The 19,085-nt window shown below is 46.7% G+C and overlaps 1 protein-coding gene across 2 annotated transcripts in view; it reads left to right on the forward strand.

Moving 5' to 3' along the window:
* Positions 1-344: 344 nt before the first annotated feature.
* LOC138473832 (deleted in malignant brain tumors 1 protein-like) overlaps positions 345-19,085 on the forward strand; it is a 238,034-nt gene continuing 219,293 nt past the window's right edge. For both annotated transcript variants that reach the window (XM_069612217.1, XM_069612218.1), the window contains exon 1: positions 345-407. The gene's annotated coding sequence lies outside the window, so the exon portion shown is untranslated. The remainder of the gene's footprint in view (positions 408-19,085) is intronic.

Raw genomic sequence — 19,085 nt, forward strand, 5'->3', positions numbered from 1 at the left:
GTCTAGAGATGTGGCATGGGCAGTGAGATTTGGGGTGAACACAATACTATGCCGGCCGATAGGTCAGTGGGGCGGGGAAGTGCAATACATATTTTCATCGACCAGGCCTGTGGTCAATGATCTTACCTTTGCACAACCAATGGAATCTCGAGGGAAAGGGGGCCAATCAGATTTCTCAGAATGAATCTGGGGACGGCTCTGCAATCTGAACACCCAGTAAGGGCACTGCTGATAGGAGAGTGGAAGCTGGAAGGGGCGGATGAATGGGGCGCTGATAGGAGAGTGGAAGTAGGAAGGGGCGGATGAATGGGGCGCTGATAGGTGAGTGGAAGCAGGAAGGGGCGGCTAACTGGGGTGATGATAGGAGAGTGGAAGCAGGAAGGGGCGGCTGAATGGGGCGCTGATAGGTGAGTGGAAGCAGGAAGGGGCGGATGAATGGGGTGCTGATGGGGCGGATGAATGGGGTGCTGATAGGAGAGTGGAAGCAGGAAGGGGTGTATAAATGGGGTAGTGATAGGAGAATGGAAGCAGGAAGAGAGCAGAGGAATGGGGTGGTGATAGGAGAGTGGAAGCAGGCAGGGGGCGGCTGAATGGGGCGGCTGAATGGGGTGCTGATAGGAGAGTGGAAGCAGGAAGGGGCGGCTGAATGGGGTGCTGATAGGAGAGTGGAAGCAGGAAGGGGTGTATAAATGGGGTAGTGATAGGAGAGTGGAAGCAGGAACCGGTGGAGGATCGGGGTGCTGATAGGAGAGTGGAAGCTGGAAGGGGCGAATGAATGGGGTGCTGATAGGAGGGTGAAAGCAGGGAGGGGCGGAAGAATAGGGTACTGATAGGAGAGTGGAAGTAGGAAGGGGAAGATGAAGGGGGTGCTGATAGGAGAGTGGAAGCAGGAAGGGGCGGCTGAATGGGGCGGCTGAATGGGGTGCTGATAGGAGAGTGGCAGCAGGAAGGGGCGGCTGAATGGGGTGCTGATAGGAGAGTGGAAGCAGGAAGGGGGGTATAAATGGGGTGCTGATAAGAGAGTGAAAGCAGGGAGGGGCGGATGAATGGGGTGCTGATCGGAGAGTGGAAGCTGGAATGGACGGATGAATGGGGTGCTGATAGGAGAGTTGAAGCAGGAAGGGGTGTATAAATGGGGTAGTGATAGGAGAGTGGAAGCAGGAACCAGTGGAGGATTGGGGTGCTGATAGGAGAGTGGAAGCTGGAAGGGGCGGATGAATGGGGTGCTGATAGGAGAGTGGAAGCAGGAACCGGTGGAGGATCGGGGTGCTGATAGGAGAGTGGAAGATGGAAGGGGCGGATGAATGGGGTGCTGATAGGAGAGTTGAAGCAGGAAGGGGTGTTTAAATGGGGAAGTGATAGGAGAGTGGAAGCAGGAACCGGTGGAGGATTGGGGTGCTGATAAGAGAGTGGAAGCAGGAAGGGGCGGATGAATGGGGTGCTGATAGGAGAGTGGAATCTGGAAGGGGCGGATGAATGGGGTGCTGATAGGAGAGTGGAAGCAGGAAGTAGCGAATGAATGGGGTGCTGATAGGAGGGTGGAAGCAGGAAGGGACGGGTCAATGGGGTGCTGATAGGAGAGTGGAAGCAGGAAGCAGCGAATGAATGGGGTGCTGATCGGAGAGTGGAAGCTGGAATGGATGGATGAATGGGGTGCTGATAGGAGAGTTGAAGCAGGAAGGGGTGTATAAATGGGGTAGTGATAGGAGAGTGGAAGCAGGAACCGGTGGAGGATTGGGATGCTGATAGGAGAGTGGAAGCTGGAAGGGGCGGATGAATGGGGTGCTGATAGGAGAGTGGAAGCTGGAAGGGGTGTATAAATGGGGTAGTAATAGGAGAGTGGAAGCAGGAACCGGTGGAGGATTGGGGTGCTGATAAGAGAGTGGAAGCAGGAAGGGGCGGATGAATGGGGTGCTGATAAGAGAGTGAAAGCAGGGAGAGGCGGAAGAATAGGGTGCTGATAGGAGAGTGGAAGTAGGAAGGGGAAGATGAAGGGGGTGCTGATAGGAGAGTGGAAGCAGGAAGGGTCAGAGGAATGGAGTGCTGATAGGAGAGTGGAAGCAGGAAGGGGCAGATGAATGGGGTGCTGATAGGAGAGTGGAAGCAGGAAGGGACGGGTCAATGGGGTGCTGATAAGAGAGTGAAAGCAGGGAGGGGCGGAAGAATAGGGTGCTGATAGGAGAGTGGAAGCTGGAATGGACGGATGAATGGGGTGCTGATAGGAGAGTGGAAGCAGGAAGTAGCGGATGAATGGGGTGCTGATAAGTGAGTGGAAGCAGGAAACGGTGGAGGAATGCGGTAGTGCAGGCGGCAGGTGAATGTGCTGGGAGCATTACTGTCCTTGATGCTGGTCAATAAACCTGGCCGTTTTCTGTTACCTTCCTCATGCATGTTCTCCTGCATGCAAACCTGCATATGGCTTGAGGGCAAATAACTAGCATTATTTACTGGCGCCGCAGTTGGCAAATCAAGAATAGCACCTGGTTTGGTGTGAGGTTTGTTTCTGCACCCTTTGAGGCAACTACTTCTCTCTCACCTTCTCTCTCACCTTCCCCCTCTCAATCTGGTTTCCGTCCTAAACACTCTCCTGAAACAGCCCTCACCTACATCCTTAACTCCCTCCTCTCTGCTCGACACTAAGCAATCCTCTGTCCTTATTCTTCTTGGCCTCTCTGCTGCCTTCGACACTGTTGATCACCCCCTTCTTCTCAACAATCTTTCTTCCTTTGGATTCAAAGGCTCTGTTCTTAACTGGCTATCTTCCTATCTCTCCTCCCGCTCTTTCACTGTCTCCTGGGGAGGCCGGACCTCTCCAACCCAGCCGCTGGATTATGGTGTACCCCAAGGCTCGGTGCTTGGCTCTTTCCTCTTTCCTCTTCTCACTCTACACCTCCCTACTTGCCCCTGTTATCTCCTCATTCAGCATTTCCCTCCATTTCTATGCTGACGATACTCAGCTGTTCCTTTCCTTCTCTTCCTTCTCTCCCGACCTCCACCTTAAACTCTCTTCCTGTCTCACTGCCATAAAGAACTGGGTGTTTTCCCGCTTTCTCTCCCTCAACAATGACAAGACTGAATTCCAATTCTTCCCCTCCAACTCTAATCCCCTTCCCTCTCCTCCCCCTTTCATTCACTTTCCTCTTTCTAATCTCCCTATCTCTGCCCACGCTCGCAAGTTAGGAATTCACTTTGACTCCTCTCTCTCTTTTTCCCCACCATATCTCTCCCACCTCTCGTGCCTGCCGCTACCACCTCTTTAACATTCGCAAAGTCCACCCCTCACTCACCTTCCATGCTACTAAACTTCTAATCTTCTCCCTTATCTTCTCTCACCTCTTCTTCTGCTCCTCCTTATTCTTTGGACTACCTAATTCCCATCTCGCCCCCCTCAAATCCATCTACCATTCTGCCGTCCGTACCCTCGGTCTCCTCTCCTCCCGAGACTCCATCTCTGCTCCCCTTTCACTACCAAGTTAAATTTCACTTCCTCTGCTTAGTCTTTAAATCTCTCCATGGTCTTGCTCCCCCTTATCTCGCCTCTCTCCTCTCTTTCTACACTCCCTCCCGCTCCCTTTGTTCTGCTGACCACTTCCTTCTCACCGTTCCTCCATCCCCCTGTGCCCCCTCCTGCTTCCATTCCTTCCAGCTCCTTGTCCCCCTGCACTGGAACTCCTTACCTCTCTCTATCCGCATTATTCCTTCCTTCTCCTCATTCCGCACATCCCTTAAATCTCTCCTTCTCCATTCTCTGCCATGAAACCCCTTCCCCCTCCTGCCCCCCTCCTTCTTTCCTCTCTCCCCTTGATCATCTCCTTCCTCTCTCCCTCCTCCCCACTCTCATCCTTTTCCCCTTCCCTCTCTTCCCCCTTCTCTTCCTCACCCCTCCCTCTCTGTTCTACTGCTGTTTCCCCTCTTCCCTCCAGTTTAATTGCTCTTCTCACTGTTTTGTTGGACTGATTCATTACTATATGTTGCTTCCACTGTTATCGTTTTATGTATCATGGTGTTTTGCTGTACAGCGCTTTGGCGTGAGGCGCTTTATAAATAAAATAAAATATAAAATACAAATACTTGTTCACTATCTGAGAGGTGGATTCCACTATTATTTCTGGTACAATTCTATCACCGCTCCTGCCACCCGCCTTGCTGTGCAGAGCTGCCAAGGGTTACCATGTCATGCAGGCTGATTAGGCAGCTGTGTTGACATGACCAGCACGCGCGCCCGCCCTGTAATTCATGACCATGGATGAATAGCACAGCAGGACCAGCACGGCTCATTATGCTCCAGCATAACAATGCAGAAGCAGCTGCTTGATTGATTATTGAGTGACTAGGACTAACTGACAGTTCGAACATTAAAGCTGCCAGGCTGAGGGCTGGGATAACCCACTGGACCTTAACTCGAGTTTGCGAAATGTAGACAGGCCCATGTGAGAGGCGAGTGGTTAACCTGTCAGCTATATACATGGGCATACGTACTCCAGTCCAAAACTGGAAACGTTTTTGAACACTTCAGCACATGACAAATGTTCACATGTCGTCGCCCAATGTGCCTTCAGTGGGCATTAACTAGTATTAGAACCCCAGCTAGTGGTCCTGCCGCACTTAGATGGATTGTTGGGGCTAGGAAATGTACCTCACTTAGATGGAATGTTGGAGCAAGGAAATGTACCGCACTCAGATGGATTGTTGGGGTTGGAAATGTACCACACTTAGATGGATTGTTGAGGGTGGGGAATGTACTGCACTTAGATGGATTGTTGAGTGTGGGAATGTATTGCACTGAGATGGATTGTTGAGTGTGGGAAATGTACCGCACTTAGATGGATTGTTGAGGGTGGGGAATGTACTGCACTTAGATGGATTGTTGGGGGTAGGAAATGTACCGCACTTAGATGGATTGTTGAGGGTGGGGAATGTACTGCACTTAGATGGATTGTTGAGTGTGGGAATGTATTGCACTGAGATGGATTGTTGAGTGTGGGGAATGTACTGCACTTAGATGGATTGTTGAGTGTGGGAATGTACTGCACTTAGATGGATTGTTGAGTGTGGGGAATGTACTGCACTTAGATTGATTGTTGAGTGTGGGAATGTACTGCACTTAGATGGATTGTTGAGTGGGGGAATGTATTGCACTGAGATGGATTGTTGAGTGTGAGGAATGTACTGCACTTAGATGGATTGTTGAGTGTGGGGAATGTACTGCACTTAGATGGATTGTTGAGTGTGTGAATGTATTGCACTGAGATGGATTGTTGTGTGTGGGAATGTACTGCACTTAGATGGATTGTTGAATGTGGGAATGTATTGCACTGAGATGGATTGTTGAGTGTGGGAATGTACTGCACTTAGATGGATTGTTGAGTGTGGGGAATGTATTGCACTGAGATGGATTGTTGAGTGTGGGAATGTACTGCACTTAGATGGATTGTTGAGTGTGGGGAATGTACTGCACTTAGATGGATTGTTGACTGGGGGAATGTACTGCACTTAGATGGATTGTTGAGTGGGGGAATGTATTGCACTGAGATGGATTGTTGAGTGTGAGGAATGTACTGCACTTAGATGGATTGTTGAGTGTGGGGAATGTACTGCACTTAGATGGATTGTTGAGTGGGGGAATGTATTACACTGAGATGGATTGTTGAGTGTGGGAATGTACTGCACTTAGATGGATTGTTGAGTGTGGGAATGTATTGCCCTGAGATGGATTGTTGAGTGTGGGAATGTACTGCACTTAGATGGAGTGTTGAGTGTGGGGAATGTCCTGCACTTAGATGGATTGTTGAGTGTGGGAATGTACTGCACTGAGATGGATTGTTGAGTGTGGGAATGTACTGCACTGAGATGGATTGTTGAGTGTGGGAATGTATTGCACTTAGATGGATTGTTGAGTGGGGGAATGTATTGCACTGAGATGGATTGTTGAGTGTGGGAATGTACTGCACTGAGATGGATTGTTGAGTGTGGGGAATGTACTGCACTTAGATGGATTGTTGAGTGTGGGAATGTACTGCACTTAGATGGATTGTTGAGTGGGGGAATGTATTGCACTGAGATGGATTGTTGAGTGTGGGAATGTACTGCACTGAGATGGATTGTTGAGTGTCGGGAATGTACTGCACTTAGATGGATTGTTGAGTGTGGGAATGTATTGCACTGAGATGGATTGTTGAGTGTGGGGAATGTACTGCACTGAGATGGATTGTTGAGTGTGGGAATGTATTGCACTTAGATGGATTGTTGAGTGGGGGAATGTATTGCACTGAGATGGATTGTTGAGTGTGGGAATGTACTGCACTGAGATGGATTGTTGAGTGTGGGGAATGTACTGCACTTAGATGGATTGTTGAGTGTGGGAATGTACTGCACTTAGATGGATTGTTGAGTGGGGGAATGTATTGCACTGAGATGGATTGTTGAGTGTGAGGAATGTACTGCACTTAGATGGATTGTTGAGTGTGGGGAATGTACTGCACTTAGATGGATTGTTGAGTGGGGGAATGTATTGCACTGAGAGGATTGTTGAGTGTGGGAATGTACTGCACTTAGATGGATTGTTGAGTGTGGGGAATGTACTGCACTTAGATGGATTGTTGAGTGTGGGAATGTATTGCACTGAGATGGATTGTTGAGTGTGGGAATGTACTGCACTTAGATGGATTGTTGAGTGTGGGGAATGTACTGCACTTAGATGGATTGTTGAGTGTGGGAATGTATTGCACTGAGATGGATTGTTGAATGTGGGAATGTATTGCACTTAGATGGATTGTTGAGTGGGGGAATGTACTGCACTTAGATGGATTGTTGAGTGTGGGAATGTATTGCACTGAGATGGATTGTTGAGTGGGGGAATGTATTGCACTGAGATGGATAGTTGAGTGTGGGGAATGTACTGCACTTAGATGGATTGTTGAGTGTGGGGAATGTACTGCACTTAGATGGATTGTTGAGTGTGGGAATGTATTGCACTGAGATGGATTGTTGAGTGGGGGAATGTATTGCACTGAGATGGATTGTTGAGTGTGGGGAATGTAGTGCACTTAGATGGATTGTTGAGTGTGGGAATGTATTGCACTGAGATGGATTGTTGAGTGTGGGAATGTACTGCACTTAGATGGATTGTTGAGTGTGGGGAATGTACTGCACTTAGATGGATTGTTGAGTGGGGGAATGTACTGCACTGAGATGGATTGTTGAGTGTGGGGAATGTACTGCACTTAGATGGATTGTTGAGTGTGGGAATGTATTGCACTGAGATGGATTGTTGAGTGTGGGAATGTACTGCACTTAGATGGATTGTTGAGTGTGGGGAATGTACTGCACTTAGATGGATTGTTGAGTGTGGGAATGTATTGCACTGAGATGGATTGTTGAGTGTGGGAATGTACTGCACTGAGATGGATTGTTGAGTGTGGGAATGTACTGCACTGAGATGGATTGTTGAGTGTGGGAATGTATTGCACTGAGATGGATTGTTGAGTGTCGGGAATGTACTGCACTTAGATGGATTATTGAGTGTGGGAATGTATTGCACTGAGATGGATTGTTGAGTGTGGGGAATGTACTGCACTGAGATGGATTGTTGAGTGTGGGAATGTATTGCACTTAGATGGATTGTTGAGTGGGGGAATGTATTGCACTGAGATGGATTGTTGAGTGTGGGAATGTACTGCACTGAGATGGATTGTTGAGTGTGGGAATGTACTGCACTTAGATGGATTGTTGAGTGGGGGAATGTATTGCACTGAGATGGATTGTTGAGTGTGAGGAATGTACTGCACTTAGATGGATTGTTGAGTGTGGGGAATGTACTGCACTTAGATGGATTGTTGAGTGGGGGAATGTATTGCACTGAGAGGATTGTTGAGTGTGGGAATGTACTGCACTTAGATGGATTGTTGAGTGTGGGGAATGTACTGCACTTAGATGGATTGTTGAGTGTGGGAATGTATTGCACTGAGATGGATTGTTGAGTGTGGGAATGTACTGCACTTAGATGGATTGTTGAGTGTGGGGAATGTACTGCACTTAGATGGATTGTTGAGTGTGGGAATGTATTGCACTGAGATGGATTGTTGAATGTGGGAATGTATTGCACTTAGATGGATTGTTGAGTGGGGGAATGTACTGCACTTAGATGGATTGTTGAGTGTGGGAATGTATTGCACTGAGATGGATTGTTGAGTGGGGGAATGTATTGCACTGAGATGGATTGTTGAGTGTGGGGAATGTACTGCACTTAGATGGATTGTTGAGTGTGGGAATGTATTGCACTGAGATGGATTGTTGAGTGGGGGAATGTATTGCACTGAGATGGATTGTTGAGTGTGGGGAATGTAGTGCACTTAGATGGATTGTTGAGTGTGGGAATGTATTGCACTGAGATGGATTGTTGAGTGTGGGAATGTACTGCACTTAGATGGATTGTTGAGTGTGGGGAATGTACTGCACTTAGATGGATTGTTGAGTGTGGGAATGTGCTGCACTGAGATGGATTGTTGAGTGTGGGAATGTACTGCACTTAGATGGATTCTTGACTGTGGGAATGTATTGCACTGAGATGGATTGTTGAGTGTCGGGAATGTACTGCACTTAGATGAATTGTTGAGTGTGGGAATGTATTGCACTGAGATGGATTGTTGAGTGTGAGGAATGTATTGCATTGAGATGGATTGTTGAGTGTGAGGAATGTACTGCACTTAGATGGATTGTTTGGGGGAGGAAATGTAGTACCGCAATTAGATGGATTTTTGGGGTAGGAAATGTACCGCACTTAGATGGATTGTTGAGTGTGGGAATGTACTGCACTGAGATGGATTGTTGAGTGTGGGAATGTACTGCACTTAGATGGATTGTTGAGTGTGGGAATGTATTGCACTGAGATGGATTGTTGAGTGTCGGGAATGTACTGCACTTAGATGGATTGTTGAGTGTGGGAATGTATTGCACTGAGATGGATTGTTGAGTGTGGGGAATGTACTGCACTTAGATGGATTGTTGAGTGTGAAGAATGTACTGCACTGAGATGGATTGTTGAGTGTGAGGAATGTACTGCACTTAGATGGATTGTTGAGTGTGAGGAATGTATTGCACTGAGATGGATTTTTTGGGGGAGGAAATGTAGTACCGCAATTAGATGGATTGTTGGGGGTAGGAAATGTACCGCACTTAGATGGATTGTTGGGTGTAGGAAATATACTGCACTTATGGCCTCATAATTATAATAATTATAATTATAAGGCTGCCAGTATCCTGGTGGTAGATCCGCCAGGATACCAGCAAATGTTAGTACCGTTTCTGGCACACGGTCCTGCGGCGTTGCTGCCGGATTACCAGTGCCAGAATGACAGTGTTAAACCTCATTCATGGAGTCCTATAGGACTCTATGAGGTGATTTGCCGTCATTACCGGCGGCGGTAATACCAGTGCACGTAATGATGGCTTTTTTTGCTGGTGGGGCACCTGCCTTACTTCCAGCTTTTAGCTGGAGGTAACACATGTGCCCGACCGGCAAACCTGTATACATCAATACCAGCACTTATTTACCGAACTGGCTGACTTTCAATGAGGCCCCTAGATAGATTGTTTGGGGTAGGAAATGTATTGCTACTAACCACAGTAAAAATTCACCATTCTGCATACTGACCCTCAAACTCTGAACTAAACACAACCATACCTCTACCGCACCACAAACCGCACCCACTTCACAACACCACATGACAGCTACCGACCGAAAATGCACCAATGCTCAGTGAACGGTTTCTCCGAACTGAACCTGCCAACAGCACATCAGAGCTCCCTTGCTCTTTTTCTTGCTCAATCTGACTAACAAACCCCTAACCCTCCCCCTTGCTTTGCAGATCTGCCAGAGCACCAAGAGACCACGCCAAGTGGCAACAGTGTGCAGTACACGAACCTTTGACATAAGATAGCATCACACATGCAGGCTGGTGTGAGCCGCCTCGGACTGTCTAATCGGTGGGACGCCATCATACTGGCCCTATAATAGTGAGCAGGCAGTCATTTCCGCCACCAGAAAACAGGTATTCCCAGCAGCATTGCGCTCCTTCTGGGGATGGGGACTTGGGGAAGGAAGCACATGGTGCAGGGGCCAAAGGGCGTGCATTGGTTAAGTATCGGAGGGGGGCACAGGAGAAGGGATGTTTTACTTTAGTGTTCAACCCCAATGACAGATCATCATTTATTTTAATTTGTATGGCAAGTGTGTTGCTGTGTGTTGGTTCTCGGTGCTATAGTGGTGGCTAAGCAGTCTGTCTTCGGTCTCCAGTGAATAGGAGGTGCCTATTCATTACAACCAGCTCCACCAGCGGAGCGGAGTGCGGCGAGTGTCTTACCGTGTGTCAATGTTTTTTGATGATAGCGATTTGGCGGTCTGGATATAGACAGACTTGAGAACAGCACTCCGGAAGAGTGGAGAATGGCTGGCTGCAGGCGGAAAGTGGTGAGTGCAAGACTTTCCGACTTGTTAGTGTGTTATAGGTTTTGCGGTGATGAAACACATTTTCTAACTCTTGACCCTTTCCTGCTCAGTTGTTTTGGGAAGGGGTGAAACTCATTGCAACTATCATCCTAAGATGGCTGCTCTGTCATACTTATTGACGGCTCTGTGCAAACTAGTCTAACTGAAGGAGCTCAGGTGAACTTGGGTGGCAAGGAATTGTGGGGATCTTTTGGCTAAGAGGGCGGATGCCCAACGTATATAACCTAAGAAGCAGGAGCTACAGGACGACTTAAGGGCCCCAGAGATGGAAGACTCACAGAGATGATCGAATCAGAGCTCTGTGAGATCCTTATTTCAAGTGACTGAAGGGGTAACCCAGGCATCTTCAAGCAGGGTGCAGTCTCCATGGGGCGATCAGGCTATCATAAGTCCTGCGAACTCTCTTTTCTTGGCGAAACTCTGAGGAAGGTGCTTAAGAATAATTTGGAATATACTTTGTCAACTACTACGATGAAAAGAACAATAACAGATCATTTTCATAAAAATAGAAGATCGTGGCGCGTCGGTGAAGTGGAGGCCCAGCTTTCTAATACAATGAGATCTCCCGAGCTCTCTGGTGCAGACTCCGCCCATTGCGTTGATCAAATAGAGGATGGGGACAGCGGTAGAAGCCCTCTATGGGAAATTCCCTTTGGTAACATTCCTCCACCGAAATTGTTGGGATGGGACACACAACTTAACACTGGCCCCCTGCCTTTCAGTAGAAGCCCTTGCCACAGTGAACAAATAAACCAGCTACAGACAAGCCCAGTGAATATTAGTGGAAAACATTCTTCATAATGAACTCTCACAGCACCAAGCTTAGTTTTGGACTCTTTGGTGAATGTTTTCGAGTTACTCAAAAGCGAAGTGCAAACTCATGTGGGCATTCTGTTGGAGATGACGAAGGAGGTTGGTGGGTGCGAAACATCCCGGGTGGGCCTCACTGGTGCTATCAATCTATCAGTGTTAGACGCATTGAAAAATTCAAATTCATCCAACCAGGATCAGCTAACATCCATGAAGGAGTTCAAGGAGAGTTTTAGCAGCCTGGATAATCAACTAGAATATATGTGGGCGGAAATGAAAAGACTTAAGGGTCCCGCCCTTTCAAAGGATGATCGTGCGGCTTCAAACGTCTGCCACCGAAATACAGAGGCACCCCCCTCGTTTCTGGATCATGCTCCACTGTCGCCGCCACTGTTGGAGGAGTTTATGAGACTGTCTCAGACAGTGGACAAATCACACCCGATGGGTGTCCAAGTGGAACCCTCAGGAGCTGGATTCCAAAGCCCACTTATTGGGGTCGATATAACAGCTCGATCCACCTCGCCCACTGATCTGGCCCATCAAGTACCAATCGAATATCATGAGGAAAACAAGATACAGGGGCCCAAAGGGGAAAAGGTCAGAGGTAAGAAGAAGAAATCTAAGAAAAATTCTTTGCCAGTAGAAATGAGTGAGCAGATGCAAGTGCCCAAATCGATAACTCAAAGACAAGGAAAATTGAAAAAAATCGCGGAGGAGAAATTAGTTTAATGCCATAAACAGAATCTGTGAATAGAATCACTCTGAGGTACCTTGTGCCAAACCTGTAATTAAGTCCTTCAGTCAGCAAGTGGACATGAGTGAGGTCATAGTAACTGTTGAGGAATTGGTTCTGGTAAATTCTCTTCCGAGATGTGATTCTTGGGTGGAGGTTAAGAAACCACTACAAATCCGTGTGCGCATGTACACTATGAATCCTGCCAATCCTGCCACTTTGCCACTGCGTCCGGCTCCTATCTTCTGCAAAGGCAGAAACAAAAAGAAGAACTCTAATAATGACATTATACTGACTTGAGTAAAGTTTTTTGAACGTCACTGATGGGGTCATTTCCTCTGTGATAAATTCCTTGAGGTTCCCGCAAAACCCCTCTGGAGGGGTATCAATGGCGTTGTCAACAGTACCCAACCCTCCAGAGATGGAGTCAGAGCAATGGGGTAGTCCATAGGGGGTGAGAGTTGACTGAATCTAAACGCTTTGCATTACCCAAAGTGTGACTGAAACAAACGGACATAAGCAAGGGCTATAGAGTTCTAAATCAGGGTGTCGTGCTATCACTTCTGAGGGAAACCACCGATTTATACTTGTTCTCCTCTCATGATATTGATGATATACTCTTCCCCTTTGATGAGGTGACACACAGAGTAGAAATAGCTCTGAAAACAAGGATGGGGCGGATGCTATGTTGGGAAAACATTGGGAATGGAGGTGTCTGCGAGTCTCCCTGAGTCTTGCATAAAGAAGGTCAGTGGGTTGGGGGCAGATAGAAATGCTCGTCCCAGTAGGAAAAGAAGTGCACTAACTAGGACGGTCGGGGAAAACAAGTGGGGGGTCTTGGTGGCTCTTTGGGGGAGGGTAAAGCTAAGATCTGGGCCCCACTCCCGGATATACTGACACAGGTATTTCAAAAACGCAATGTGACAGAAGAATGACTCTAGCTGAGGAGCGTGTCAAGCTCATTAGTTGGACTACACGGGGCTCCAGCTCGTTCAGGGCGGATGGGATGAGTATGCTTATTTTTAATAACCCCAATCTTGTGCTCTTTCAGGAAACCTGGCTCCAGGGGAGGTTTAAGGTAGATGTTCACGATTATTGAAGAACTGGCCTCTTGCCCGAATGGCAGGAGACCCTTGGGTGACCTCCTAATAGCGATACGTAACTCTTCTCTGATAAAATCTGCATGTATCGGCTCCATGATACCAGGAATTGTGGCCGTTAGAATCTCCCTCCATCGGGGGAAAATAACCAGCTCGATGGTTGTAGTCAACCTATATTGGAACCCCATCCACCCCAATCTAAGGGTGTTCCTGGAGAATCTATCCTCTCGGCTTACGGATGTGAATTCTAGATTTGGTGGTGATGGCTTAATACTGGCTGGGGATCTGAATTCTCATTGTTCCCAGAAAGTACTAAAGATGAAAATGAATCCTATTGGGATACGAAATGGGGAAAGATGGAATTTTTTTTTTTGGGGAATGGAATTTGCAAATTGCGAATGGGAATGTAATGGGGACCTGAAGCCAGCGATGATATGGAGGAATGGGAATGCGGGATCACCAACGGAGTGCCCAGTGAGTGCTGTTCGCTGAGGCTGAGTGAGATCGCTGGCGCTGGTGTGGCGGATATTGTGGATCACAGCCCGTGTGTTACGTGACGCCGAAGGACCTTCTTGTATGCCCCGCACCCTGCTCTCCCGAAACATACTTAACTCACGGGCGCACACACCTGCACGCACCAACAAAGTGCCCAATGAGTGCTGTTCGCTGAGGCTAAGTGAGACCGCTGGCGTGGCGGATATTGTGGATCGCAGACCATGTGTTACGTGATGCCGAAGGATCTTCTTGAATGGTGGTCTCCTCCTTTGGACTTCGTTAGATCATTGACTATACATTGACCACAGAGACTATAATAGTATTTTGGAACAACTACTTAATATCATACTGAAGTTCCTCTTCATCTCTTATTTTAGCCCTGCCCCTGCTCTCCCGAAACATACTTAACTCACTGGCGCACGCACCTGCGCGCATGCACCAAGGAAGTGTCCAGTGAGTGCTGTTCGCTGTTAGGTGGGAGTGGAGCACCGGGGGGAGCTCCTCTATTTTTTTCGCATCCTGGTGAAACTTCTTTTATTTAGTACTTAAGTTGTTCTGCTTGGTAACATTGATTGCCGCCTTGAACTAAAGAATAGCCATTGTGAAAGTGGTTACCTGCCTGATTCGCCTGTGGAGTTAGTGTTTACACCCATAAAAAAGTTCTAGGTGGGCTGTGTAACGCCCACGGTTATTATCAAGGGGTTCAGGCGGGTCTAGGTGGGGGTAGCTGCTAGATGCCTTATTTTTTTATATGGTCATCAAAAGATTGCATCTCAAAACCCTTGGGAGTATCAACGCAGGATTCCTTGTATAATGCGTACTGTGTAATCTGGGTGCTTGTCATCAGGGGGTGGCACACAACTTACGTTGTGGAATTTGAGTAAGTTAGTTGGTGATCAGATGGGTTGCTGGCAGTGGTCGATGGGGTTTGAGGCATCACTGGTTTAAGTTTTGAACGAGTATGAAGAAGAAAGTGACCGGGAGTCGCAAAGATATATTAGCTTCCCCATTGTTGTTTGCCAATAAAAGGGACAGCCTATCATGTGCGATAGCTATGTCGCTATCAATCTTTCCACCAAAAGAGCATGAGGAGAGGGGCAGTGTCGATGGGATAGGGTCTGTTGATGTAAAGGCTCCCAACTCTCTCCAAGATGCCCAAAATCTAATACAAAGGGAAAATGAGGGGAGGGGTGGAGTGCTAGAACTGGATCCAATGGGTGGGGTGGTGGTTAACGGGCCCATGGATGCTCCCGATCATTCGCAATCCCTCTACGCTGAAGACGTGGAGTTAAACGTTGGGGACGAGCAGACTGGCCCACTTAAGACTGTGTTGATTAAAATAGGTAATCAATATACTGCTCCTTAATGGATACACCCCCAATCTTTTTCAGAGGGAAAATAACTATGCTGGCGATGTCTCAGCACCTGAAAGAGGTGGGGCCAGTGGGAGAGGAAGGAATATCTACAACGGGCCCTACAGCCCCTCCGCAAGACCCCAGGACGATCCTAAATCCGATAGTTGATGCTCTGCTAAATAACAAAGATTGTTTAATACAAGAACTGAACCTGCAAACACTCTTCCTAAAGGAGCTGAGCATCTCCCTCTCCAAAATAAATATGACCCAAAAGGATTGCTTTACGGAGAGCTTGGAAAAAGGGTTCAGGCATTCCATAGGTCTGCTGGTATGGATTCAGCATGGACGGGTGGTACTGAGCTCAAAGGGTTATTGGTGGAGACAGAGGATGGCTGTGTGGTGCTCTCCAGTGACATGCAGGAGGTTCAGAGAGAGGATGACGGCCTGGTACCGTTTGTAACCTTTGCCTCTAAAAATTTAAAGAAAAGAGAACAAAGGAAACTGACGAGTAATTTGGTTTTGGATAATTTTTGTAATGTGGCTTTTCAAGACCTCCAGGAGCAGGGGAGGGGAATTCCAAATGGAGAATGAGGAAAAAAGGAGTAAGGGGAAGGCAGCTGGACAGCAGAAATACAATGGGAGTGTGGAGGTATGCTCTGAGGTGGGGGGCTGGTAGCCCAAGAAGTACCTGGTTAACTTATTGAGCTAACGAAGGGACAAGCCGAGGTATGAAATAGCAGACTCTAGATTGGTAGATGTCTTGAAACAAAAACAGGGAGAGGGTCGTGGTATTACAAAGAAAAGGAATAGTGATGAAACGATAAAACAAACCTACGGTATCTTTAACCATGCCCTATTCCCTCAGATTAAGTCTACCAAGGCTCATTATATGTGTCAACGAGTAAATAATGAGGGTATTGGGAATCCGGGTAGTGAAGACCGCATAACTGGTCCTGTACCTGCAAAGGATTCAGGGACTCTTCCCGGAGGAAAAAGCACTTTAGCTGGGAAAATTGTGAAGGGAAAAGATATTGATATAAATCTGAAAAGGGGGAGTGTTCTGCTAGACGCTGGGGAGCAGGACGCCCCGTATGAAGAGGTGGAGGGAAGATCAACAGCCCCGGTACTGTCCGAATTGGAAGTGAGAACTATAGTTAGGAATATCCCGGTTGAGAATATTCTTGGGGACTCCCAAAAAAAGAAGAGATAGGTAGAGTGCATTCTGTCCGAGATCCCACACAGAGGAGACTGGAAACTCATGTAGATACTTTAGAGGAACCTGTGAGGGTGAACCTGGTCCATCTGTCAGCTGATATGTTTAGTAATAGGGATGGTAATAGAAGTCGAAGGGGAGACGGTATATCGAGGGAGTATTCATTTACGCTGCGGGAACCAATATTCCCTGAAGTCTCACTCTGAACTATCTGTTTGATGAAGGTGGACCAGACTCTCTCCACAGAATTGACATATTAGCCCCTTTTGATGAGATGCCTGCGCTTCGTCTCATTTTATCTGCTGATTTCCAACTTGTTGATTTTATACATCCCTCTCACTATGATTATGTGAGATTGGTAATCCCTTCCCCGTTGGTACAGGATATTCTGTTAAAGGAGTCTCCTAATCTACAGAAATATGGTTATGACATTTCGATCTATAAGAACAAGATGAATGCTCATTTGGAGACAACAAGGAGGGCCAATTCTGAAGTAAGGGATGAACCTGAAAAGGGTGAAAGTCAGGAGCGAGGAGCTTCATCAAATGAGACACCAAATTGGCGATGGTTGGCATTGTCATTAAGAGATTTTATTACCCAACTAAAAACCATTAGTCAGCCACTTTAGGGCAAGCTCGTTACTCACTTTCCTAACATGGAACACTAGAGGTTCTGTTAATTTGCTGTCTAATGGAAATGTATGTAGTGATTTGAAATTATGTGATGTAATCCATTTTCACAAGACGTGCTAAAGGTAGTTTGGTATTTAATGCATACGAGGTAACTAACATCCATGCACGTCAAGCTCCCAAGGGTTGGCCGAAGGGTGGTTTGGCAGTGGCCATAAAACAAGGGCGAAACATCTTCAAAAGAGGCGAATGGCAGATCTTGGATATCATTTTAGTAATTGCCTTGGAAGTTGTGAATGAAAGTGATATATCTTATATACTCTTAATAAATGTGTACTGGACCTCTGAAAAAACTTTGGCTATGGCCTTGCAAATTAAGTATTAGAATTGAAGAGTGGCTCTCTAATTACCCTGGTGGCGAAATATTGTTGGCAGGGGATCTGAATGAACAGTGTAATATATCAAAGATGGATGCTCAAGATTACCTTATGGTGGAACCCAATAAAGTCTCTAAGAACAAAAAAAAGGTAGGTCCATGGTTCCCAGTGGCTGAATTTGGCGGATAGTTGGGGTTTGACATTGGTCTATAATGATTCATCTACGTGGTCAGCTATGTGGTCAGTTACGTGGTCAGCTACGTGGTCAGCTAGGGGTTTTAACTCTGTAATTGACTATGTCTTTTTACACACAAATTGTTCTCTCAGATAATTTGTTATGAAGTTAGGCCTATGCAAGGAAGTGATCACGCTCAGCTTTGTTTACAGTTACGGTGGGAGGTTGAAAGGGGAGTAGGTGCTGCGTTTATAAGTGTTGTGATTGTAAATGTAAGGGGCAATATATTGAGGTGGACATCCCATAATATCGAAAAATGTAAAACCACAATGATGTTGGACTTTGTTTCAACACCTATGGAAGGAAAATTGGTTAAGTACTCACTTTCCTATTTTCCCACCTATTTGGAAAAACATACAGCAAAGCTTATGCCATAGAGGAATCGGAGTGTAGGTAGGTGTCCCAAAGGATGTCATGTGTTTAATCAAGAGGTGAAAGACAGAAAAACCATTCTACATAGACTGATTAGAAAGGCTCAAAGGGAAGTAGGTATTGGTGAGTCCTGTACAGAACAGGTTCGGAAATTGAAACAATCCTATAAGAACTGGCTGAAGTTCCATGATGCGATATTATATCAAATGGGAGGTGAGAGAATGTTCGCTTCCTTAAAGGGGAAGAACTCTAGAGGGTTTTGGGAATTGATCAATCAGACTGAGGCGAAGCAACAACTGGTCACCAACCAGATTTCGGAGAAGGATTGGATGTTGCACTTTAAAAACATCTATAAAAATCCAATCTCTGAAGGGGCAATGAGGGACCCATTTAGGCATGAGTGGAAGATTGATACCTCAGTCAGCACTATTGCGGCGACAATAAGGAAGTCCAATCCATCCAGAGCGGAAGTTCCAAATAAACTAAGGAATATTCTTCTCAAGCAAAACATGTGTCAAAAATCCTACATATTCAATTTAACAATATTATCCAATTGCAAGAGATTCCAGATTCTTGGAGGATATCCCAAATGATGCCTATATATAAGAAGGGCTCAAGATTGTTTCCAATGAACTATAGACCCATCACAATTATGGATGTGGACTCACACATCGTCACAGCGATTGTGCTTGACATATAGGGTCATGGTGTTTCGATTATCAGATTCTGGACTATCGTCAAATGGGTTTCGGTAGAAATCTGGGAACGGATTGCGGGGGCCTGCGGCTTAGTTGTCTACATGGTCTTACATGGTGCTCGTCTTCCACTTCGGTGTTCATTGCATCAATGGATCTTTCCATGGCATTTGACACTGTCAACAGACATATTTTGTGGAGGAAGCTCGACTGTTATGGCATTCCGAAGGGCCTACTGAGTATTTTGAGTCAACTGCGTAGGGATTCCCAAATGAAAGTAAGATTGAATTCGGAAGGCCTTTTGTCTAGTGCTTTTCCCACATATAATGGAATATGCCAAGGATGCATCTTGGGCCCAACATTATATCATCTTTATGTGTCTGATGCAGGAAGGGCTCTGGATCTCAGGTCTCTAGCTTCACCTAAAATCGGGTCTTTGAACATCAATTGGGCAGCATATGCCGATGATTTTATTTCGGCTTATTCACACCCATAGGTTTGCAGAGGCTAATTACTGCTTTTGGGGGGTATATGCGCTCCCTCGATCTTCAAATCAACCCTGCA

This window comes from Ambystoma mexicanum, chromosome 8 (genome assembly GCF_040938575.1).
Source record: "Ambystoma mexicanum isolate Mex_15411 chromosome 8, UKY_AmexF1_1, whole genome shotgun sequence".
NCBI classification, from domain to species: domain Eukaryota; kingdom Metazoa; phylum Chordata; class Amphibia; order Caudata; family Ambystomatidae; genus Ambystoma; species Ambystoma mexicanum.